General features: G+C 45.3%; 1 protein-coding gene and 3 non-coding genes across 9 annotated transcripts in view; 2 read left to right on the top strand and 2 right to left on the bottom strand.

The window, feature by feature from the left end:
- The window catches only part of LOC119959009, a 478,444-nt gene that overhangs the window by 45,134 nt on the left and 408,215 nt on the right, over positions 1–25,095 (top strand). The gene's annotated exons all lie outside the window — the stretch shown is intronic.
- Positions 2,218–2,309, top strand: trnar-ucu. Its single transcript is given in 2 exon segments — positions 2,218–2,254; positions 2,274–2,309. It is a non-coding gene; the product is annotated as a tRNA-Arg (tRNA).
- On the bottom strand, positions 16,093–16,174 carry trnas-aga. The gene has a single exon. It is a non-coding gene; the product is annotated as a tRNA-Ser (tRNA).
- trnas-uga lies at positions 22,010–22,091 on the bottom strand. The gene has a single exon. It is a non-coding gene; the product is annotated as a tRNA-Ser (tRNA).

Here is a 25,095-nt window from a genome sequence, read left to right as displayed (position 1 = left end):
CTCAAAATTTATATTTAAAAAAACACTGAATAGATCCTCAGAGAGCAGGACTCAAATCAAAGGGGAAAATCCGGTCGATTTCTATTCGAAAGATTTAACAACTGGATAACGTCAGCTGATATCAGTCATTGCATTAAAATCCCTGTAGATATTCCACAGGAAAGGGAAGGCGAATTTTCAAAAGACAGACATCCCCCTTTATGGAGGGTGTTCTCATTTTCACAGATGGTCAAAGGGAATAAGGCTCGGCTGAGATTTCAATCCATTTTTTTCTTTAGGGAACCGACACTTTAACGGACTGAACTACAGAGTGTGGGGATGTTCAGCGAATCACAGCGGAATGCTGGAAATACTGTACGGAACTGCAGTATCTGTGAAAAGAGAAATAGTTAACCATTGAGTTCCTGCCCTTTCACTGAAACGACCTGTTTCTCTCTCCACAGAAGCTGCCGGAACAGCTGAATATTTCCAGCATTTTCTGTCTTTATTTCGGGTTTGCAGCATCCGCAGTATTTTGCTTTTGGGCCAAAGGACAATGAGTTGCCTTTCCTGCTCTGAGGGTTATTGCACCTCTCACTTGATGTGATTATCGCTGATTATCCATCTCTGTTTTTTTTATGAATCTCCGACTTTGCCGCTATTTGGGAGTGAGCGCGAGACATTCAGATGGATTGACATGATTTCCATGTAAACCTTTTAAATCTCCGTCTTTTGCCGAAATTGGAGAGGCTCCTCAATGAGGGAATCACACACATCACTCAGTGAAAGTCCTCCGGGAAACATTGAACGGTTTATCGTGAGCTGGTTCCATTTACTGCATTCAGAAGCAGCATTCCCTGTCAGTGAGCAGGTCACACTCGCTGCTGCCGCCTGCTGCCTGTGACCAGCAACAAAACCAATTACAGAGATAGAGTCAGATCATCATCACGGGACAAATAGGACGAAGAATAACCGCTTATTGTCACAAGTAGACTTCATTGAAGTTACTGTGAAGTCGCCACATTCCGGCGCCTGTTCGGGGAGGCCGGGATGGAAATTGAACTCGCGCTGCTTGCGTGGTTCCACATTACAAGCCAGCTGTTTCGACCACTGTGCTAACCCAGTCCCTCAACACAAATCCCGAGAGACAGGATCAGAGGGAAGGTTGTTTTTCTGCAGTGTGGACTTCACTACAGAACAATGAGAAAAGCAGGACATGAGAGTTGAATGTGGTAAAGAGACTTTTCTTCACACAAAAGGGAACGGAAATTAAGAACTCGGCGCCCAACAAGCCAGTGAAACTGAGAGTCAACAATATAGTTTTGAATATTTAATTTATTTTAAACCAGCTCTGGTCTGATTGTTACTGAAATCGTTTGAGGGAGCTGGAGATATGATGCACTTGAGCCCTGACTCAATTTAAATGAAGAGCGGAACAGTCAGGAGGCGCTGAATGGCCAGCACAGTTTGTTCGTTCCTGTGAATACAACAGAATATCAAGAGAAGCAGCTGAAAACACACATTGCATTGAATTCATAGAGTCGTAGAACTATACAGCACAGAAATAGCCCTTCGGCCCGTCACGTCTATACTGTTCAAAACAACCACCTAACCATTCTCTTCCCATTTTCCAGCACTTGGCCCAGAGCATTGTGTGCCCTGGGGTGGCAAGTGCACATCTAAATATTTCTTAAATATTATGAGTCTCTTCTCCACCACCCTTTCAGGCAGCGGGAAAGCAGGTTTTCACAATAAAATATTTCACAACAAATAACTCTGCAATCAGAATCTGAAAAGGGAGAGATGACCCCTCGGTCATCTTGTCCTCGGTGTCCCTATTAATAATGCCGAGGATACCGTCTGCTTTATTAACATCTCTTACAACCTGACCTGCCTGCTTCAATGATTCATACACATGTCCATCAATTTCCCGCGGTTCCTGCACAGACTTTTGGAATTATGTCCTTTATTTTATATTGCCTACTTGTCTTCTTCCTACAGAAATGAATCACTTCATTTCTTGTCTGCCACATGTCCTTCCATTGCACCAACAAGTCTATGTCCTTTCAGAGCTCGACTCGAATTTCTGGAACTCTTTTCACAACCACAAAACATTTCACAGACAATAATGTACTCTTGAAATGTATTCTTTGAAATGTGCAAATTGCTGAACTTTCGAACTGCCTGTTCGACAACATCGGAAATTCCAACGTGGGGATGGGAGATCACTGCAAGTGTGGCTCTGTGGCGCAACGGATAGCGCGTTGGACTTCTAGTCGCTGTCGTGGTGAGGCATTCAAAGGTTGTGGGTTCGAGTCCCATCCGAGTCACGTTTTGAATAATGTTAGACGAAATCAGAAAAAAGGTTGATCAATGTTCTCAGATTAGGGAAACTGCCGCCCGGAACCTCCTTCCAGAAAGGTGCCTCCCGTCACCCATCAGAACAACGTCACAGAAGAAAACACATCACCTTCACAGACCGACCATTCAGCAGGAAAGTAAAATATCTGAACTTTGCTGACCAGAGTCAGTCTGCTCAAACGTGTGTTCTGGTTTAAAGAAAAAATGAGGCAGTGAATAGTTGTCTGGCTACCGCAGGGCAGCAATGTCGCAGCTCCTGGTTTGAGGAGCCGCAGCGGAAGCGCGCTGGGCCATAACTCAGAGGTCGAGGAATCGGGGCCATTCTCTGTATTTATATTCTCGTTCACAGAAAAAGTAAACATAACCCACGTTCCTGTTTGCTTTGCAGCAAATACCTATTAGAATATTTATTGCAGTCTCATCCGACATTTGTGCTAGGAATGAAGGAGACAGCATGACACATTGTAAAGGTCACAAACAGGGAACCACAGAGAACATGATGTAAAATCTCAGCATGTCTGGCAGCAACTGTGTGTAGAGAAAAGAGCTATCGTTTCGAGTCCAGGTGACCCGTTGTCAAAGCTGGGCTCGAAGCGCGTTCCAGTAGTACCTCACAGACGGACAAAATAGATAGACAACGTTTTCCAGTAACACCTGGAAACACCTTATTTTCTTATTGGGGGCCAGTAAGGAAATAAAGCATTATCGAGTAATAAATCACAATAGAAACCGAGTTCTCACCTTCCCCTCATGTACGGATGTGAACATTCCAACCAGCCACACTTTTTACAACAAGAGAAGACGATTTTTCCCCGGAGTCCAAGGAATCAATATTTATTCCTCAGCCAGAGTCACTGTGCAGATTCCGCAGTCATTAACTGGGCTGTTGACTGCTGGTTCTTGCTGTGTGAATTTTAGCAGGAATCTCATGTCCTGAAGCCACCGCTTCCCCACTGAATGGGAGATATTGGATCTTCCTGGGGTTGAACATTTTGCTGGAGAAATGTATTCTCGTGGAGGCAAATTCAACGTCTGGAGTGTTATTCGAACCCACGATTCCAGAAAGAACTGCAACCCCAACGCAGCGCCTTAGGTCGCTCAGCCATCCTGACACGTTGGGGCGAAAAGTATGCTCCGCGCAATAATCGATTTAAATTCTGTCTTTATCGTCATTTGATTTGAAACTAGATGTGCTTTTACTATTTTTGAACCACAGCCAAAGTCATGTATCTGAGTGCCATCCTTCTCCAAGCCGCAGGGGCTGAAGGAGCTTTTTAATTGCTGCGTTGATTAGTTTGCTCCAATCAGCAAGGACCAATTGCCGCCCGACCTGATCCTCACAAGAAGGTATTGAGAGTCTAAAATCTGAGCAACATGCGGTATCCAATTGGAGAGTTGCAACCTGGCGACTGGAATCTCTCTCCACAGATGGTTCCTTGCTGCTTTCACAGACAAGTAGCCGAAGAAACCCTCGAGTGTCCAAACTGGATGAAGTGGGCTGGTTTAGCACACTGGGCTAAATTGCTGGCTTTGCAAACCAAGCAAGCAGGCCAGCAGCACGGTTCGATTCCCATACCAGCCTCCCCGGACAGGCGCCGGAATTGAAGCCTACTCGTGACACTAAGCGATTTGCATTTCATTTGATCCAGTACAAGTGGCGGCAGAGCATCCTGGGAGAAATTAACTGCGTCACCTCGACTGTACTGTGGGTAGCTGAAGAAACAGGTGTCAAAGGGCGGATCAGACTGAAAGCAGAACTGATGCTAATAAGGAAAAAGGCAGATGTGCTGCTGGGTGATAGCGACTTGTTTGCATTTGGTGTGAGTGAGAAAATAAATAGCAGAGGATGGTTCTGGGTAATGGGCCCAGCACGCTTCCGCTGGGCCACTCTGCTCCTGGTTCACTTTCCGGTGTCGGACTTGAGGCAAAGTTGAAGAAATCAGTAACAGGTTGATCAATGTTCCCAGAGAAGTGAAACTGCTGCCTCGAACTTCCTTCTATGAAGGTGATTCCAGTCACTCCCCAGTTTCCCATCAGAACAACGTCACAGAAGAAATCACATCACCTTCACAGAACAACCATTCAGCACGAAAGTAAAATATGTGAACTGTGCTGACCAGAATCAGTCTGCTCAAACGTGTGTTCTTGTTGAAAGAAAAAAGTGTGGAAGGAGTTGTCTGGCTACCGCAGGGCAGTAATGTCGTAGCTCCTGGTTTAAGGAGCAGAGTGCCGCAGCGGAAGCGTGCTGGGCCGTGACACCGAGGTCGACGAATCGAGGCAATTCTCTGCTCTTTATATTCTCCCTCACACCAAAAGCAAACATAACGCTTTGCATTGCAGCAAATACCTATCTGAATCATCCTTGCAGTCTCATCCCGACATTAGTCCCTGGAATGAAGGAGACAACATGACACATCAAAACATTTTAAAGATCACAAATAGAGAGCCACAGAGAAAATGTTATAAAGTCTCAGCAGGTGTGACAGCATCTGTAGGGAGAGAAAAGAGCTAAGGTTTCGCGTCCAGGTGACCCTTTGCCAAAGCTGGACAAGAAACCTTATCAAGTAGTACCCCACAGAGGGGCAATATGGATACATATGGGCCGCTCCAAAATGACACTGGTAATCTAGTGATGGGAGACAAGGAAATAGCTGAGGAACTTAATAAGTACTTTGCGTCAGTCTTCACAGTAGAAGACATGAGTAATATCCCAACAATTCAGGAAAGTCAGGGGGCAGAGTTGAATATGGTTGCCATCACAAAGGAGAAGGTGCTAGAGAAACTAAAAGGTCTGAAAATTGATAAATCTCCGGGCCCAGATGGGCTACATCCTAGAGTTCTAAAGGAGATAGCTGAAGAAATAGTGGAGGCGTTAGTTATGATCTTTCAAAAGTCACTGGAATCAGGGAAAGTCCCAGAGGATTGGAAAATCGCTGTTGTAACCCCCCTGTTCAAGAAGGGAACAAGAAAAAAGATGGAAAATTATAGGCCAATTAGCCTAACCTCGGTTGTTGGCAAATTTCTAGAATCCATCGTTAAGGATGAGATTTCTAAATTCTTGGAAGTGCAGGGTCGGATTAGGACAAGTCAGCATGGATTTAGTAAGGGGAGGTCGTGCCTGACAAACCTGTTAGAGTTCTTTGAAGAGTTAACAAATAGGTTAGACCAAGGAGAGCCAATGGATGTTATCTATCTTGACTTCCAAAAGGCCTTTGACAAGGTGCCTCACGGGAGAATCCTGAGTAAAATAAGGGCCCATGGTATTCGAGGCAAGGTACTAACATGGATTGACGATTGGCTGTCAGACAGAAGGCAGAGAGTTGGGATAAAAGGTTCTTTTTCGGAATGACAACCGGTGACAAGTGGTGTCCCGCAGGGTTCAGTGTTGGGGCCACAGCTGTTCTCTTTATATATTAACGATCTAGATGACGGGACTGGGGGCATTCTGGCCAAGTTTGCCGATGATACAAAGATAGGTGGAGGGGCAGGTAGTATTGAGGAGGTGGGGAGGCTGCAGAAAGATTTAGACAGTTTAGGAGAATGGTCCAAGAAGTGGCTGATGAAATTCAACGTGGGCAAGTGCGAGGTCTTGCACTTTAGAAAAAAGAATAGAGGTATGGACTATTTTCTAAACGGTGACAAAATTCATAATGCTAAAGTGCAAAGGGACTTGGGAGTCCTAGTCCAGGATTCTCTAAAGGTAAACTTGCAGGTTGAGTCCGTAATTAAGAAAGCAAATGTAATGTTGTCATTTATCTCAAGAGGCTTGGAATATAAAAGCAGGGATGTACTTCTGAGGCTTTATAAAGCACTAGTTAGGCCCCATTTAGAATACTGTGAGCAATTTTGGGCCCCATACCTCAGGAAGGACATACTGGCACTGGAGCAGGTCCAGCGGAGATTCACACGGATGATCCCAGGAATGGTAGGCCTAACATACGATGAACGTCTGAGGATCGTGGGATTATATTCATTGGAGTTTAGGAGGTTGAGGGGAGATCTAATAGAAACGTACAAGATAATGAATGGCTTGGATAGGATGGACGTAGGGAAGTTGTTTCCATTAGCAGGGGAGACTAGGACGCGGGGGCACAGCCTTAGAATAAAAGGGAGTCACTTTAGAACAGAGATGAGGAGAAATTTCTTCAGCCAGAGAGTGGTAGGTCTGTGGAAATCATTTCCACAGAGGGTGGTGGAGGCCGGGACATTGAGTGTCTTCAAGACAGAAATTGATAAATTCTTGATTTCTCGAGGAATTAAGGGCTATGGGGAGAGAGCGGGTAAATGGAGTTGAAATCAACCATGATTGAATGGTGGAGTGGACTCGATGGGCCGAATGGCTTTACCTCCACTCCTATGTCTTATGGTCTCATGGTCTTATAAAGATATCCAGGAATATCTCACAGGGGGCCAATAAGGAATTAAAGCTATGTCGAGCAACAAATTACAACAGAAACCGATTTCCCAACTTCCACTCTCGGACGGATGTGAACAATCCAACCAGCCAGACTATTTACAACAAGTCCTCAATATTGGTACCCGGCGTGGCCGCGTACTTAGCCCCCTACTCTACTCCATGTACACACACGACTGCGTGGCAAAACTTGGTTCCAACTCCATCTACAAGTTTGCTGACAATACGACCATAGTGGTCCGGATCTCGAATAACGACGAGTCAGAATAGAGGAGGGAGATAGATAACCTAGTGGAGTGGTGTAACGACAACAATCTCTCCCTCAATGCCAGCAAAACTAAAGAGCTTTTCATCGACTTCAGGAAGCAAAGTACTGTACACACCCCTGTCAGCATCAACGGGGCCGAGGTGGAGATGGTTAGCAGTTTCAAATTCCTAGGGGTGCACATCACCAAAAATCTGTCCTGGTCCACTCACGTCGACGCTATCACCAAGAAAGCACAACAGCGCCTATACTTCCTCAGGAAACAAAGGAAATTCGGCATGTCCACATTAACCCTTACCAACTTTTACAGATGCACTGTAGAAAGCATCCTTTTGGGCTGCATCGCAGCCTGGTATGGCAACTGCTCGGCCCAGGACCGCAAGGAACTTCAGAGAGTCGTGAATACCGCCCAGTCCATCACACAAACCTGCCTCACATCCATGGACTCTATCTACACCTCCCACTGCCGGGGGAAAGCGGGCAGCATAATCAAGGATCCCTCCCACCCGGCTAACTTACTTTTCCAACTTATTCCATCGGGCAGGAGATACAGAACTCTGAGAACACGCACAAACAGTTTCAAAAACAGGTTATTCCCCACAGTCAGCAGACTCCTAAATGACCCTCTTATTGACTAACCTCATTTACACTGCACCCTATACGCTTCATCCAATGCCACTGCTTATGTAGTTACATTGTATATCTCGTGTTCCCCTATTATGTATTTTCTTGAATTTTGTGTAATTCCCTTTTCTTCCCTGATCAGTTGAGGTGCTTGCAGAAAATACTTTTCTCTGTACCTCGGTACACGCGATAATATCCCCATAACCCAGCAACCCCACCCAACATGAAGAGCAATTTTGGACAATTAGGGCAATTTATCATGGCCAATCCACCTAACCTGCATATCTTTGGACTGTGGGAGAAAACCGGAGCAAACCCACACACACACTGAAAGGATGTGCAGACTCCGTGCAAACAGCGACCGAAGCCGGAATCGAACCTAGAAACCTCGAGCTGTGAAGCATTTAGTGCTGTCCATAATGCTACCGTGCTGCCCCAAAGTCACTGAAGCAGATCACCGAGTCATTAACTGGGCCTTTGTCTGTGGGGTCTTGATGTGTGTATTTAAGCAGGAATCTCATGTCCTGAGACCAACGCTTTGCCATTGAAAGGGAGATATTGGATCTTCCTCAGGTTGAAAATCTTGCTGGAGAAATTTAACCTCGTGGAGCAAAGGTTAATATCAGTACTGGGATTCGAACACACGTCTCCAGATGAGACCACGACCTCAACGCAGCGCCTTAGACCGCTCGGCCATCCTGCTGCATCGCCCTTGAAGTTAATATCCGTGCACAAATCGAATTAAATTCTATATTCATCTTCATTTCATTTCAAACAAGATACGCTTTTCCTACTTTTGAACCCCAGCCACAGTCGTGTATCTGCGTGCCATCCTTGTCCTAGCCGCTGGAGGTTAAGGAGCTTCTCATTGCTGCATTGATCAGTTTGCTCCAATCAACAAGGACCGAATTCCCGCTCTACCTGTTCCTCACACGAAGATATTGAGAGTATAAGATATGACCGGCGTCAAGGTTCCAATTGGAGATTTGCATTCTGGCGACTAGAATCTCTCTCCAAATTTGCTTCCGTTGTTGCTTTCACAGGCAAGTAGCCGAAGAACCCCTCCAGTGTCCAAACAGGAGAACATTCATCCAGTAGAAGTGGCTGAAGCGTGTTCCGGGACAAGTCAACTTAGTCACCTCGACTGTCCTGTGGGGAGCTGAAGAACAGATGTCAAAGGGCGGATGAGACTGAAAGAAAAACTTTGATACTGATAATGAAAAAGGCAGATGTGCTGCTGGGTGATAGCGGTTTGTTTGCTTTTGGTGTGAGTGTGAAAATAAGTAGCAGAGGATGCTACTGGGTAATGGGCCCAGCACGCTTCCGCTGGGCCACACTGACCCTGGTTCACTTTCCGGTGTCGGACTTGAGGCAAAGTTTGAAGAAATCAGTAACAGGTTGATCAATGTTCCCAGAGAAGTGAAACTGCCGCCTCGAACTTCCTTCTATGAAGGTGATTCCAGTCACTCCCCACTTTCCCATCAGAACAACGTCACAGAAGAAATCACATCACATTCACAGAACAACCATTGAGCACGAAAGTAAAATATGAGAACTGTGCTCACCAGAATCAATGTGCTCAAACGTGTGCTCTTGTTGAAAGAAAAAATGTGGAAGTGAATAGTTTTCTGGCTACCGCAGGGCAGTAATGTCGCAGTTCCTGGTTTAAGGAGCAGGGTGCCGCAGCGGAAGCGTGCTGGGCCATTCCCCCGAGGTCGAGAAATCGAAGCAATTCTCTGCTATTTACATTCTCCCTCACACCAAAAGCAAACATAACGCTTTGCATTGCAGCAAATACCTATCAGAATCTTTCTTGCAGTCTCATCCCGACATTAGTCCCTGGAATGAAGGAGACAACATGACACATCAAAATATTTTAAAGATCACAAATAGAGAACCACAGAGAAAATGCTATAAAGTCTCAGCAGGTGTGACAGCATCTGTAGGGAGAGAAAAGAGCTAAGGTTCCACGTCCAGGTGACCGTTTGCCACAGCTGGACAAGAAACCTTATCCAATAGTACCCCACAGAGGGGCAATATGGATACATAAAGATATCCAGGAATATCTCACAGGGGGCCAATAAGGAAATAAAGCTATGTCGAGCAACAAATCACAACAGAAACCGAGTTCCCAACTTCCACTCTCGGACGGATGTGAACAACCCAACCAGCCAGACTATTTACAACAAGTCCTCAATACCGGTACCCCGCATGGCCGCGTACTTAGCCCCCTACTCTACTCCATGTACACACATGACTGTGTGGCAAAACTTGGTTCCAACTCCATCTACAAGTTTGCTGACGATACGACCATATTGGGCCGGATCACGAATAACGACGACTCAGAATAGAGGAGGGAGATAGATAACGTAGTGGAGTGGTGTAACGACAACAATCTCTCCCTCAATGCCAGCAAAACTAAAGAGCTTTTCATCGACTTCAGGAAGCAAAGTACTGTACACACCCCTGTCAGCATCAACGGGGCCGAGATGGAGATGGTTAGCAGTTTCAAATTCCTAGGGGTGCACATCACCAAAAATCTGTCCTGGTCCACTCACGTCGACGCTATCACCAAGAAAGCACAACAGCGCCTCTACTTCCTCAGGAAACTAAGGAAATTCGGCATGTCCACATTAACCCTTACCAACTTTTACAGATGCACTGTAGAAAGCATCCTATTGGGCTGCATCGCAGCCTGGTATGGCAACTGCTCGGCCCAGGACCGGAAGGAACTTCAGAGAGTCGTGAATACTGCCCAGTCCATCACACAAACCTGCCTCCCATCCATAGACGCTATCTACACCTCCCACTGCCGGGGGAAAGCGGGCAGCATAATCAAGGATCCCTCCCACCTGGCTAACTTACTTTTCCAACTTATTCCATCGGGCAGGAGATACAGAACTCTGAGAACACGCACAAACAGACTCAAAAACAGGTTCTTCCCCACAGTCAGCAGACTCCTAAATGACTCTCTTATTGACTGACCTCATTTACTCTGCACCCTATACACTTCATCCGATGCCACTGCTTATGTAGTTACATTGTATATCTCGTGTTCCCCTATTATGTATTTTCTTGAATTTTGTGTAATTCCCTTTTCTTCCCTGATCTGTTGAGCTGCTTGCAGAAAAATACTTTTCACTGTACCTCGGTACACGCGACAATATCCCCATAACCCAGCAACCCCACCCAACACTAAGAGCAATTTTGGACACTAAGGGCAATTTATCATGGCCAATCCACCTAACCTGCACATCTTTGGACTGTGGGGGAAAACCGGTGCAAAACCACGAACACACTGAAAGGGTGTGCAGACTCTGTACAAACAGCGACCGAAGCCGGAATCGAACCTAGAACCCTCGAGCTGCGATGCATTTGTGCTGTCCAAAATGCTACCGTGCTGCCCCAGAGTCACTGAAGCAGATCACCGAGTCATTAACTGCGCCTTTGTCTGTGGGGTCTTGATGTGCGTATTTAAGCAGGAATCTCATGTCCTGAGACCAACGCTTTGCCATTGAAAGGGAGATATTGGATCTTCCTCAGGTTGAAAATCTTGCTGGAGAAATTTAACCTCGTGGAGCAAAGGTTAATATCAGGAGTGGGATTGAACACACGTCTCCAGATGAGACTACGACCTGAATGCAGCGCCTTAGACCGCTCGGCTATCCTGATGCGTCGCAGTTGAAGTTATTATCCGTGCACAAATCGAATTAAATTCTATATTCATCTTCATTTCATTTCAAACAAGATACGCTTTTCCTACTTTTGAACCCCAGCCACAGTCGTGTATCTGAGTGCCATCCTTGTCCAAGCCGCTGGAGGTTAAGGAGCTTCTCATTGCTGCATCAGTTTGCTCCAATCAACAAGGACCGAATTCCCGCTCTACCTGTTCCTCACACGAAGAAATTGAGAGTCTAAGATATGAGCTGCGTTAAGGTTCCAATTGGAGATTTGCATTCTGGCGACTAGTATCTCTCTCCAAATTTGGTTCCGTTGTTGCTTTCACATACAAGTAGCCGAAGAACCCCTCCAGTGTCCAAACAGGAGAACATTCATCCAGTAGAAGCGGCAGAAGCGTGTTCCGGGACAAGCCAACTTAGTCACCTCGACTGTCCTGTGGGGAGCTGAAGAAAAGGTGTCAAAGGGCGGATGAGACTGAAAGAAAAACTTTGATACTAATAATGAAAAAGGCAGATGTGCTGCTGGGTGATAGCGGTTTGTTTGCTTTTGGTGTGAGTGTTAATATAAATAGCAGAGGGTGCTACTGGTTAAGCGCCCAGAACGCTTCCGCTGCGCCACTCTGCTCGTGGTTGACTGTATTCGGCGTCGGACTTGAGGCAACGTTTGAAGAAATCAGTAACAGGTTGATCAATGTTCCCAGAGAGGTGAAACTGCCGCCCCGAACGTCGTTCTACGAAGGTGATGCTAGTCACTCCCCGAAGCGTGGTACATTGGCGAGGCCATGCAGATGCTCCAACAACGAATGAACGGATATCGCGCGACAATCACAAGGCAGGAATGTTCCCTTCCAGTCGGGGAACTTCAGCAGTCAGGGGCATTCAGCTTCTCATCTCCGAGTGAGTATTCTCCAAAGCGGCCTTCAGGACGCGCGACAACGCAGAATCGCCGAGCAGAAACTTATAGCCAAGTTCCACACACATGAGTGATGCCTCACCCGGGACCTGGGATTCAAGTCGCATTACATTCATCCCCCACCATCAGGCCTGGGCTTGCAACATCCTACCAACTGTCCTGGCTTGAGACAATTCACACCTCTTTAACCTGGGGTTACACCCATCTTCGGATCTGTAAAGATTTAATCACCTGCTAATGCTCGCATTCTAAGCATTGTCTGACATCTTTGAATTTGTCTATATATATGTTTCTGGAACATACCTCTTCATTCACCTGAGGAAGGAGCAGTGCTCCGAAAGTTAGTGTTTGAAACAAACATGTTGGATTTTAACCTGGTGTTGTATGACGTCTTATTGTATAAGGCCAGAAGACAAAAGAGCAGAAGGAGTTCAGCCCAACGTGTTTTCTCCGCCATTCAATGACACAGACTAGAATTTACATTGCATAATGAGGACATCCGGCCCTTCGAGTCTGCACCGTCCCTTGGAAAGCTCACACCGCTGCTGTATCCCCATTACCCTGCAACCTCACCCAACCTGCACGTCTTCGGACTGTGGGATTAAACCCACGAAGTCACGAGGACAAGGTGCAGGCGGTGACGCAAGCCGGGAGTCGAATCTAGGACCCTGTACCTGCGAAGCGATAGTGCTAACCAACGTGCTGCCAATGAGAACGACTGACCTAGTGAGAAAACCTCAACTCCACTTTTCTCCCTTATCATCCTAACCCTTGATTCCCTTACTGACTAAAAAGCAGTCTTTCGCAGCGTTGAACGTACTTAACAACACAGCCTGAACAGCCCGCTGCAATAAAGAATTCTACTGAATATTGTTTGATTTCGAGCATGATGTAATCCAATACCTGCAACAACTACGTTGAAAATGTGCGTTCTTCTCCGAGATTATCATGAAGAGTTTGCATTCTTCTATCATTTGTCGCATCCATTCTGCAATTTAGATTTGTGGAGATATGAAAAGAAAATATGTGAATTCCATCGGATAGAACGAAATAAATTGATATGTGCATGCAGAATACATGCTGGGAATACTATGCAGAGTGGATGCAGAGGCAGTCAGTAAAGATGTGCGCACAGCCCGTGGAGGAGCAAGGGGATTGGAGACCCTTGGGACGGAGTCATTCACTATCAGTGGAAATATCCGATAACTAGTTTATAGCTCTCCAATTCGAGGCTGTCATATCAGAGGAGACATCCACTCCTCCAGCTCAATATCGGGGGTAATCTTTCGAATGTGCTGCGGAAATTAATGGTAACATAGATTCACTACCGGGCAGAATGAGGGCATTCAATCCATCAAGTCTGCACCGAACCTCCGAAGGAGCACCACACCTGTCCTATGCATGGCCGACCCCATAACTCTAACTAATGTTTGGAAAATAAGAGGCAATTAAACATGGCCCATTCACCTAACCTGCAGATGGTTGGACTGTGGGAGGAATCCGTTGCAGTACCGAGGCCCCACTGCCGGATCGCTTCCCATTCTATTGATCCATTAGCCTCTGATTTGAGCACCAAAGTAATATCCAGGCATGTAACTCATTACTTGGCTGCTGGGCACAGCTCCAGGCACAGCTTTTCTGTCACATTTTCACAGCTTTCCTGTGAGCTTTTCAGAGACAACTCCACTGTTCACTTTCTGACTCACATATTGCGGCAGTTTCTTCAAACCAGCCCCTCCCCCCCGCCCACCAGGGTCTCAGGTAATTTAAGTGTTTCTCTGGAATTCGCAAGAAGAGGATCACAGTGTCTGTGAGGGCATATACGGGTTTAATCCACACTCACATACAGACTGATAATGAAGGAATGACACACAAACACAATGTGCTGTTCAGGTGAATTTTCGTGACTTGAGGTTTACATGAGAAACATCTTGCACTAAATCAATCTGTGAGTCTTTCTGGTGGATGAACTGATGATGCTCGGAGTTCTCAGCGTTTACTCATTGATCCTTATAACAGTTGATACAGTTTTAATTTTGACTTGTTGTCGTGCAGAGGATGGTAACACATGTCCGTGAGCAGCCACATTTGTGGTTGATGCTCCAAAAATCTTCACGGCTCACGGTGTGAAGAATATTATCTTCATGGACAATGGCCACGTTCGGCAGCTGGAGTTCTCTCTTCTATTTTCTGGGATCTGGGTGACAGCGGATCATGAAAACTGAAAAAGCCGTGCCGCCGTTGGATAAGGCGCCTGACTTCGATGATATCAGTGGGTTGCAAATTCGAGTCTTGCCGCGGTTGCTTTATCCCGAAATCCAATGGATCTTGCTGAAGTTTTCCCTCGTCAGCTCAATATTCCGCCTTTCCTTCCAAACATTGCACGGCTTTTCTCAGAATGTATTTCCTTGTTATTTAGTTCGATAATTCTCTTTCCTCTTCGTACTTTGTTTGCCTCCGAACGAATCCACAATATATGTTTGATCCGGATAAAGTATTGATGCTCCCAACTAGAACAAAATGCTTTGTCTCAATCGATTCAATAAAATCCTGGGGAGGGAATTCCTTTCTCCTCAGGAATGAGCTGAATTACCTGTTTGTTTGTTCACGGGGATGAAAGCTTATGTCAAAGCTTAATATCATTGTTGCTTTTTGATTGTGATTTTACATGCAGATGTTATTCTTTAAATCGTTTTAAATCTTTCTCTCGTGACAGCGGCCTGTGGAGCAAATGGCTGTGGCCCCAGCAGACTATTCAATCACTGACTAACTCATTGGGAAAGGTTTCACATATACATTTCTCGCTAAGATTTTCGAGATTGCCAAACATGATTGTATTTTTCATCTGTTCTTTGGTTTGTCAAGTTAAACACGTGTCTGCTGAGTTTTATCTTCTTCACCGGAAGGCAAATATTTTCTTGTTTTTAAAAAATTACTTCTGGGGTCCACTTTCTCCGCCTCCATTTGAAAAACAAACAATCCAAACTTCTGGCTACCATCGGAAACAGCTAAGGTTAGTAACGTGACAACATGTAACTTTATTGACTTGTCAGAGACACCACAGTAAATACGCCACTCCTTCCCGAAATGCACCCAACTGTACGCAATGTGGTGGTCAGACACAAGTGGGTCATGCGGTGAAGTCCCTGTGCCGTACAGCCCACTCCTGACAACATGTAGATCAGCTAATTTCTTAAAGACTGGCGACCAAGGACTTGTGAGAAACAACAATGGGAGGCTCAGTGGTTAGCACTGTTGCTTCACAACGCCAGGATCCCGGATTTCATTTCCCACTGGGTCACTCTGAGGAGTTCTCCCCGTTTCTGCGTGGGTTTCCGCCGGGTACTCAGGTTCCCTCCCACAAGCCACGAAAGACGTGCTATTAGGTGAATTGGACATTCAGAAATCTCCCTCATTGAACCCGAACAGGCGCCGGAGTGTGGCGACTCGGATTATTCCCACTAACTTTGTTACAGTGTTAATATTATCCTACTTGTGACATCAAGAAAAAGTATTATTATCTATTTACTAATTCAGCAGCTATTCAAGTTTTATTCTCTGTCCGCGATCTGCGGAGCATTTCAGCGATGCCAACACGTGCGGAGAATCGGGTGCAATGCCGAGGTCGCACTGCCGGCTGGCTTCCTATTCTATTCATCCATTAGTTTCCGATTTCATCAATAAGGTGACATCCAGGTACTTTGCTCATTTGTCGGCGGGATCAGCGGCCGTGAAGAACCGGAGGGAGGCATTGCTGTCAGACATTTTTCCATGAACATTTTTTTCAACAGCACTTCGTGTCAGGCACAACTCAAACAAAGAAACTTCCGTGAATTTGCACGAGAAAAGAAAGACACGTAGTCAGCAGGATTCGAACTTGCGCGGGGAAACCCCAATGGATTTCTAGTCCATCGCCTTAACCACTCGGCCATGACTACACATGCTGGCTTATGCAAAATGACACTTACTGCTGGGAAAGCAATCCTCAAAAATACACTGCCGCAATTTTGAGTTCTGGTGCTGCACATGAAAGTGTGTCAGCATTCCGATCGTTATCTGACTCGGCATTAACATTGAATCGTATTTAATCGGGCAGGGTTTTACTCAGTCTTTCCTTCTGTTTTTCAATCACGTCAAAATACATTTATACACAAAGGAGATCAATGCAAATAGATTGCGACATGACAGAGACAAACACACAATTATTCAGCACTATCACGCTGATACGCACAAAATTCAATTGCAAACATCGCAATAGGAATCATAAATATTGTTTTATTTAGAGCTTGATATAATCCAATACCAGCAACAGTTATGTTGAATATGCCATCGGAGTGCCTTCTTCTGCCGGAGGAAGACGAATAGTTTATATTTTTCTATCATTTGCCCGCATCCTTTCTGCAACATAGATTTGACGAGATATAAAGAAGGAACATGAGAATTGCACCGGGTAGAATGAAATAAACTGATATGTGCATGTAGAATACAGTCTGAGAATGGGATAAACAGTAGATGCAGAGGCAGTGAGGAAAGATGTATGGAGTTACACATAAGCCTTCCGTTGCAAACACCAGTGGTGAATTTGTGTATTTTGCAGACTGTGACCGCTTTGTGAAATCTCTGTTCAATCCACAATCCTGACTCTGAGCTTCCTGCCACTTGTCATTTCAATTCTCCACCCCTCCCACTCTGACCTTTCTGTCCTTGGCCATCTATGTTCCAATGGAGATTAACGGAAATCGAATAAGAACATCTGAACTTTTATGTCGCCACCGACAGAATTCCGTCCTCAACTTCAAATTCAGTAATTTTAGATTAGAAAACCGCTCTGCATTTTGTTTGGTGTGTTTCCTGCCCGTCCGTTTGTTTGTTTTTGCTTCTAATTTCATTCATTCATTTTGCACTTGGGCGGCGGAGAGACATCTGGAGATTGTTCTGGAATGAATTGTAGAGCTCAAGGCTCAGACAGCTGAAGACGCGGCAGCCATTGATGGAACAATGAAAAGTGCAAATCTGCAAGAGGACAAGGATGGATTATCATAGATTATCATATAATTTACAGTGCAGAAGTAGGCCATTCAGCCCATCGAGTCTGGACCGGCTCTTGGAAAGAGCACCCTACCCAACGTCAACACCGCCACCCTATCCCCATAACCCAGTAACCCCACCCAACACTAAGTGTTAATTGTTGGCTATGGGCAACTTATAATGGCCAATCCACCTAACCTGCACATCTTTGGACTGAAAGAGAAAGGGTAATGTCTGGGAATGGAACCGGAACTCCTGTATGGTAAGAGATAAATCTCCCCCTGAACAACTAATGTTCACACAGCCGCTCATTCCATGTGTCCAGTCGGAAACCTGTCTGAAGGAACATGCAGTCTGACAGAGCGCCTGTGACAATCCTCCTTTGTCTGATTTGAAGCTGCAAGATGATCTTTTCATTACGGCTGTGACAAACGTGGTGGTGTTAGGATTCTGTGGTGCAGATTCACATCATCCTTGTTTGGAGCTGCCTGTCAGAAATACTCTGGAAAGTTGCCTGAGCAGTGTCCGCTGATGTATATGCCCAGGTTGCAATCTGTCTGAGGAAGGAACAGACTGACTCTCGTCAGCAGCTTTCAAAGATTTTATTTGTGTCCTGAATGGTTGTTCTGAGAATGTGAAGAGTTTTCTTCTGTGACCTTGCTCTGATGGGAAAGGGGAGAGTGATTGGAGCCACCTTTTGGAAGGAAGTTAGGGGCGGCAGTTTCACTTATCTGGGGACATTGATAAACCTACTCCTGATTTCTCGCCTAAAAATCGACTCTGGTGGGATTAAAACACACAACCGTTGAATGCCTGATCACGAGAGCGACGAGAAGTCCAACGCGCTACCCTTTGCGCCACAGAGTCACAACGGCTGTCGCACTCCATCCCCACATGGGGATTTCTGTAGTTGTCCAACAGGCTGTTCAAAAGTTCAGCAATTCGCACAGTGACCACATTTCAAATGTACTTCATTGTCTGTAAATGTTTTGGGCCGCCCTGTGGTTGTGAAAAGCGCTACAGAAATTCCAGTAGAACTCCGAAAGGACACAGACAGGTTGGCGCAATTGGAGGACATGTAGCAGACAAGGAATGAAGTGATTTATTTTTGTACGAAGAACAGAAGTAGACAATATAAAATAAAGTGTCTGTTTACAAAAAAGAGCGCAGGAACAGCGAGACATGGATCGACATGTGTACAAATCATTGAAGGTGACAGGGCAGGTTGTAAGAGTAGTTTATAAGTCAAACCGTGTCATTACGTTATTAATAGCGGCACAGAGTACAAGGTGACAGAGGGGTCATCTCTCCCTTTTCAGCTCCTGACTGCAGAGGCGTTTCTTGTCAAAACTTTTATTGGAAAACCTCTTTACCTCGAGGGAGGCGGGAGTTTGGAACTCGCTGCCTAAAAGGGTGGTGGAGCAGAGACCCTCATAATATCTAAGACGTGTTGAGATGGGCATTTGCGATCCCAGGGTACAGGAGGCTATGTACCAAGTGCTGGGGAATGGGATGAGAATGGTTCGGTTGTTGTTTTTGACCGGCACAGATCCGATGGGCAGAAGGGCCATTTCTGTGCTGTATGTTTCGATGACTTTATGAATGAAATGCAACATGTGTTTGCCGCTGTCCCTGTTTATATCCTGTTGTATTCAGAGGAACAAACAGACTGGGCTGGTCGTTGTGCACCTCGAGACTGTTCTGCCCGACATTTAGATTGAGTAAGGGCTCCGTGTATTTTAACTCCAGGTCCCTGACAGGATTTCAGAAACCCTCCACAAATTTAATAAAGATTAATTAATAAAGATCCCAAAGATGGATAATCAGCGATAATCACAGCCAGAGAGACGTGTAATAACCCTGAGGGCAGGTTAGTCAACTCATTGTCCTCTGGCCCAAAAGCAAAATACTGCCGATGCTGCAAATCTGAAACAAAGACAGATAATGCTGCAAATATTCAGCTGATCCGGCAGCTTCTGTGGAGAGAGGAACAGGTCATTGCAATGAAAGATCAGGATCTGAAATGTTAACTATTTCTCTTGTCACAGAAACCACAGATCCGTCAAATATTTCAGGCATTCCGTTTTGTTCAGCTGGACATCCTCACACTCTGTAGCTGAGATCAATCCCAGCAGAGTGTTACTGCGTTTGACCTGATCTGTGTGATTGGCCACTTCCTCCATAGAGTCAGAGTCATCGATTATTACAGCAGGAAACACGCCCTTCGGCCCAATTTGTCCATGCCGCCATATTTCTATCACTAAGCTAGTCCCACTTGCCCACATTTGATCTGTATCCCTCTGTATCCACCCTGCTCAGATAAATAGCTAACTGTCTTTGAAAGGAAAACATTTTACCGCCTCTACCACTGCCTCTGGCTGCCCGTTCCAGAAGCTCACCACCCAATGTGTGAAACAAAATCCCCTCTGGTCTCTTTGGCATCTCTCCCTCTCACCTTCAACCAATGTCCTCTAGTTTTCGGCCTTTGCATCTGGGAACATATGTTGACTCTCTGCCTGATCTATGCTCCTCGTTATTTTATAGACCTCGATCAGATCACCTCTATGCCTCCTACGCTCCAGGGGAAAAGTCCCAGCCTATCCAGCCTCTCCTTACACCTCAGAATATTAAGTCCTGGTAGCATCCCCGTAAATCTCTTCTGCACTCTTTCTAATTTAGCAATATACTTCTTATAATAGGGTGACGAGAATTCAACATATTATTCCATGTGCGCTCTTACCAATGTCGTGTACAACTTCAACAAGACGTCCCAATTCCTTTACTCAATATTCTGACCAATAAAACCTAGCATGCTGAATGGGTTCTTCAACACCCTGTCCCCCTGCGACTCCATCTTCAAGGAGCTCCGAACCTGTCACCCTCGATCTCTTTGTTCTTTAATTCTCCCCAATAATATAACAGCGTAAAATCGGTATTTGTTCCAGAATTGCAGGTTTAATTTGTTCTTCATTTTCCAGTGGATAATTCACAGACATATCAACAAAAGGACTGAATTCAGTCCAATGGTTAAAACTTTCGACGAGAAATCAACTGGATTTTTCCCTTTGACTTGAGTCCTGCTCCCACAAGATCTGTTCAGTATTTAAAATAATAATTTGTTTTGAAACCTCTTTTTGCACCGAATGTTGGCACTGAAATTCCTCACACTTCTCTCCATTGTCACCTACTCTGCAGGTATTGACTACACCGTCTAATGGAGACATGTTCACAGGGCTGTGAGAGGGGCTTTCTTTCAGGTTTTAGGCCTCTTTTGGTCATTGAACAACAACCGGATATCTGCAGAGGAACTCGGAATACCGAACCTCTCTTCCCAGGATGAACTTAATCAGGGGACAAAATGTTGTTTGAATACAGAATAAAAGGTTTGAGGATTTGGGGTGAGATTCCTCGAGTTTTAGGGAAGAGAGCGATGTTGCAGAACAATGTGATAATAGTGGGATACGAGTTTGGGATATTATCCAGTCTGTGCTGGGGGCTACGGGAAGAAAATTGTCTTGTCTGCCCACCGAAGCTGAATGTTGGGGTTGAGGTGGTGATCAGATTCCGTGCGGAGTGTGAAATCCTTTCACTGAATTTCACGTTTACAGCTCAGGTCCTCGAGGAATCGCTCCTGTATTCCCAGGAGGAGGTGGTCTCATTCTTAAAGCAAAAAATCTCCCATCGAGGACGGGTTTCTCAATAAGAATAAACTGGAGGTGGGGGACGTTAGAAACTGCGCAGCACTGATTCACTTCATTCATTGTTGTGCCCTGGAATAAACAAGTCGATTGTAGCTGTCCATTCAAAACACAAATAGAATTAGGAACTTTCTTGCCAGTTATTGACCAACTGCACCCGCTCCAAATAGATTCCCCAAATTACTGAACAAAACAAAATCAAGCACAAATCATATTTTAAGAAACTATGGCAGTGTCTCTGAAAACAATATACCAACACCTCATAAAGAATCGATTTGCTGTAACAATTCACTACGAACATTTTCAATGTCAGCCGTAATTCCTTACCAGCTCTCAGACAGGCACTGATTGGTTAGAAGTCTCCTTCACTTTTCAAGGTTCGGCTCAATAAAATCAATCACAGTCCCACGATCTGCTTCTCTCCTGGTCTCAGACACACCCACTTTTTACAAATGCGCACTAACTGGTTTTCAGAGGAAGAGTCAGACTGCAGTCATCTCGTTCTCTCTCGATCTCTTTATCTCAGAGCCACCTCACAACCAGGAATGGAACTTCTTACAGAGCCAAGGATGGAATAGTTTGTCGATTCTTCCACTGATTCAGGACCATACATCATCAGGAACTATCGGTCCAAAGAGTTGGGGTGAGATGGGGCTGAGTTTCACTGTGTATCCAATCAGTCCCCGGAGAAGCACAAAAACAGTGAGTGAGGGAGAGGGAAAGAAACAAACAAACAGATAGGGAGAGAAAATATGTTCCATTTCTGCCACGATCTTTTTGCACAGAAATAAATTCAGCTGAATGAAACCAAACCACGTTTCTATTCGCTGCCGTTGCTGCTTATGCTTCCAAACATTGCAGAAAACGTTACTATTTATAGATTGTTGTTTTGATTGTGGGCACCTTATTCATCTTGATAATTCGTCCAAGTTCCAAAAAAATATTAAATATCTGACTGAACTCGATAAGACTTGAAAACGGAAGGTCGGAGTTTTTTTTCCAGTCAACGGCTTGTGGGGGAGTTGACCAAACATTCCGAATCACAGTCGCTGCGAGCAGGGTTCGAACCTGCGCGGGGAAACCCCATTGGATTTCAAGTCCAACGCCTTAACCACTCGGCCATCGCAGCTGCGGGAAATGCGCCATTTGGTCGATAGAACACATTCTAAAACCAGCCTGGAATCACTCCGGGGAGATGTTGCATGGCACTGCAGGGAAGATCAAAGGGGCCACGGGGTTTATGTGCGGAGGGGTTGAATGTTCGTGGAAAATTACCATTTAATTTGGAGAGACGCATTGAGAGACTCGAAAATATCAGCTCCCTAAACGCACAATTCCACTGATTAAATAGTTTGTGTCACAATATGGGCTACATTGGAAATATATTAGAAATTCAAATGGAACAGGACCACACTTTCCAGTCTGGAAGAAAATTAAAATTATGAAATGTAGAAATTACAGCACAGAGGGAAACCTGTGCAGGCTGAACGGTCACAAAACTAAAGAGCTGGTCATTGACTTCGGAAGCAAAGTACTGTACACACTCCTGTCAGCATCAACGGGGCCGAGGTGGAGATGGTTAGCAGTTTCAAATTCCATGGGGTGCACATAACCAAAAATCTGTCCTGGGCCACTCAGTCGATGCTATCACCAAGAAAGCACAACAGCGCCTATACTTCCTCAGGAAAGTAAGAAAATTCGGCATGTCCACATTAACCCTTACCAACTTTTACCATAGAAAGCATCCTATCGGGCTGCATCACAGCCTGGTGTGGCAACTGCTCGGCCAAGGACCGTAAGGGACTTCAGAGAGTCGTGAATACCGCCCAGTACATCACACGAACCTGCCTCCCATCCATTGACACCATCTACACCTCCCGCTGCCGGGAGAAAGCGAGCAGCATAATCAAGGATCCCTCCCACCCGGCTACCAACTTTTCCAACTTCTTCCATTGGGCAGGAACATAGAACATAGAACGATACAGCGCAGTACAGGCCCTTCGGCCCTCGATGTTGCACCGACATGGAAAAAATCTAAAGGCCATCTAACCTACACTATGCCCTTATCATCCATATGCTTATCCAATAAATTTTTTAATGCCCTCAATGTTGGCGAGTTCACTACTGTTGCAGGTAGGGCATTCCACGGCCTCACCACTCTTTGCGTAAAAAACCCACCTCTGACCTCTGTCCTATATCTATTACCGCTCAATTTAAGGCTATGTCCCCTCGTGCTAGCCACCTCCATCCGCGGGAGAAGGCTCTCGCTGTCCACCCTATCTAACCCTCTGATCATTTTGTATGCCTCTATTAAGTCACCTCTTAACCTTCTTCTCTCTAACGAAAACAACCTCAAGTCCATCAGCCTTTCCTCATAAGATTTTCCCTCCATACCAGGCAACATCCTGGTAAATCTCCTCTGCACCCGTTCCAAAGCTTCCACGTCCTTCCTATAATGAGGCGACCAGAACTGTACGCAATACTCCAAATGCGGCCGTACTAGAATTTTGTACAACTGCAACATGACCTCATGGCTCCGGAACTCAATCCCTCTACCAATAAAGGCCAACACACCATAGGCCTTCTTCACAACCCTATCAACCTGGGTGGCAACTTTCAGGGATCTATGTACATGGACACCGAGATCCCTCTGCTCATCCACACTACCAAGAATTTTACCATTAGCCAAATATTCCGCATTCCTGTTATTCTTTCCAAAGTGAATCACCTCACACTTCTCCATATTAAACTCCATTTGCCACCTCTCAGCCCAGCTCTGCAGCTTATCTATGTCCCTCTGTAACCTGCAACATCCTTCCGCACTGTCTACAACTCCACCGACTTTAGTGTCGTCTGCAAATTTACTCACCCATCCTTCTGCGCCCTCCTCTAGGTCATTTATAAAAATGACAAACAGCAACGGCCCCAGAACAGATCCTTGTGGTACGCCACTCGTAACTGAACTCCATTCTGAACATTTCCCATCAACTACCACTCTCTGTTTTCTTTCAACTAGCCAATTTCTGATCCACATCTCTAAATCACCCTCAATCCCCAGCCTCTGTATTTTCTGCAATAGCCGACCGTGGGGAACCATATCAAACGCTTTACTGAAATCCATATACACCACATCAACTGCTCTACCCTCGTCTACCTGTTCAGTCACCTTCTCAAAGAACTCGATAAGGTTTGTGAGGCATGACCTACCCTTCACAAAACCATGCTGACTATCCCTAATCATATTATTCCTATCTAGATGATTATAAATCGTATCTTTTATAATCCTCTCCAAGACTTTACCCACCACAGACGTTAGGCTCACCGGCCTATAGTTACCGGGGTTATCTCTACTCCCCTTCTTGAACAAAGGGACCACATTTGCTATCCTCCAGTCATCTGGCACTATTCCTGTAGCCAATGATGACCTAAAAATCAAAGCCAAAGGCTCAGCAATCTCTTCCCTGGCTTCCCAGAGAATCCTAGGATAAATCCCATCCGGCCCCGGGGACTTATCTATTTTCACCTTGTCCAGAATTGCCAACACTTCTTCCCTACGCACCTCAATGCCATCTATTCTAATAGCCTGGGTCTCAGCATTCTCCTCCACAATATTATCGTTTTCTTGAGTGAATACTGACGAAAAGTATTCATTTAGTATCTCGCTTATCTCCTCAGCCTCCACACACAACTTCCCACCACTGTCCTTGACTGGCCCTACTCTTACCCTAGTCATTATTTTATTCCTGACATACCTATAGAAAGCTTTTGGGTTTTCCTTGATCCTACCTGCCAGGAGATACAGAGATACAGAAGTCTGAGAACACGCACGAAAAGACTCAAAAACAGCTTCTTCCCCTCTGTCACCAGACTCCTAAATGACCCTCTTATTGACTGCCCTCATTAATACTACACCCTGTATGCGTCATCCGATGCCAATGCTTATGTAGTTACATTGTATATCTTGTGTTGCCCTATTATGTATTTTCTTGAATTTTGTTTAATTCCCTTTTCTTCCCATGTACGGAATGATCTGTTGAGCTGCTTATAAAAAAATACTTTTCACTGCACCTCGGTACACGTGACAATAAACAAATCCAATCCAATCCAACATGATGACCTGATGACGCAACTAA

Source organism: Scyliorhinus canicula, chromosome 31, assembly GCF_902713615.1.
Source record: "Scyliorhinus canicula chromosome 31, sScyCan1.1, whole genome shotgun sequence".
NCBI classification, from domain to species: Eukaryota; Metazoa; Chordata; class Chondrichthyes; order Carcharhiniformes; family Scyliorhinidae; genus Scyliorhinus; species Scyliorhinus canicula.
Note: the sequence above shows the minus strand (reverse complement) of the source record. Positions and strands in the feature narration are given on the sequence as shown.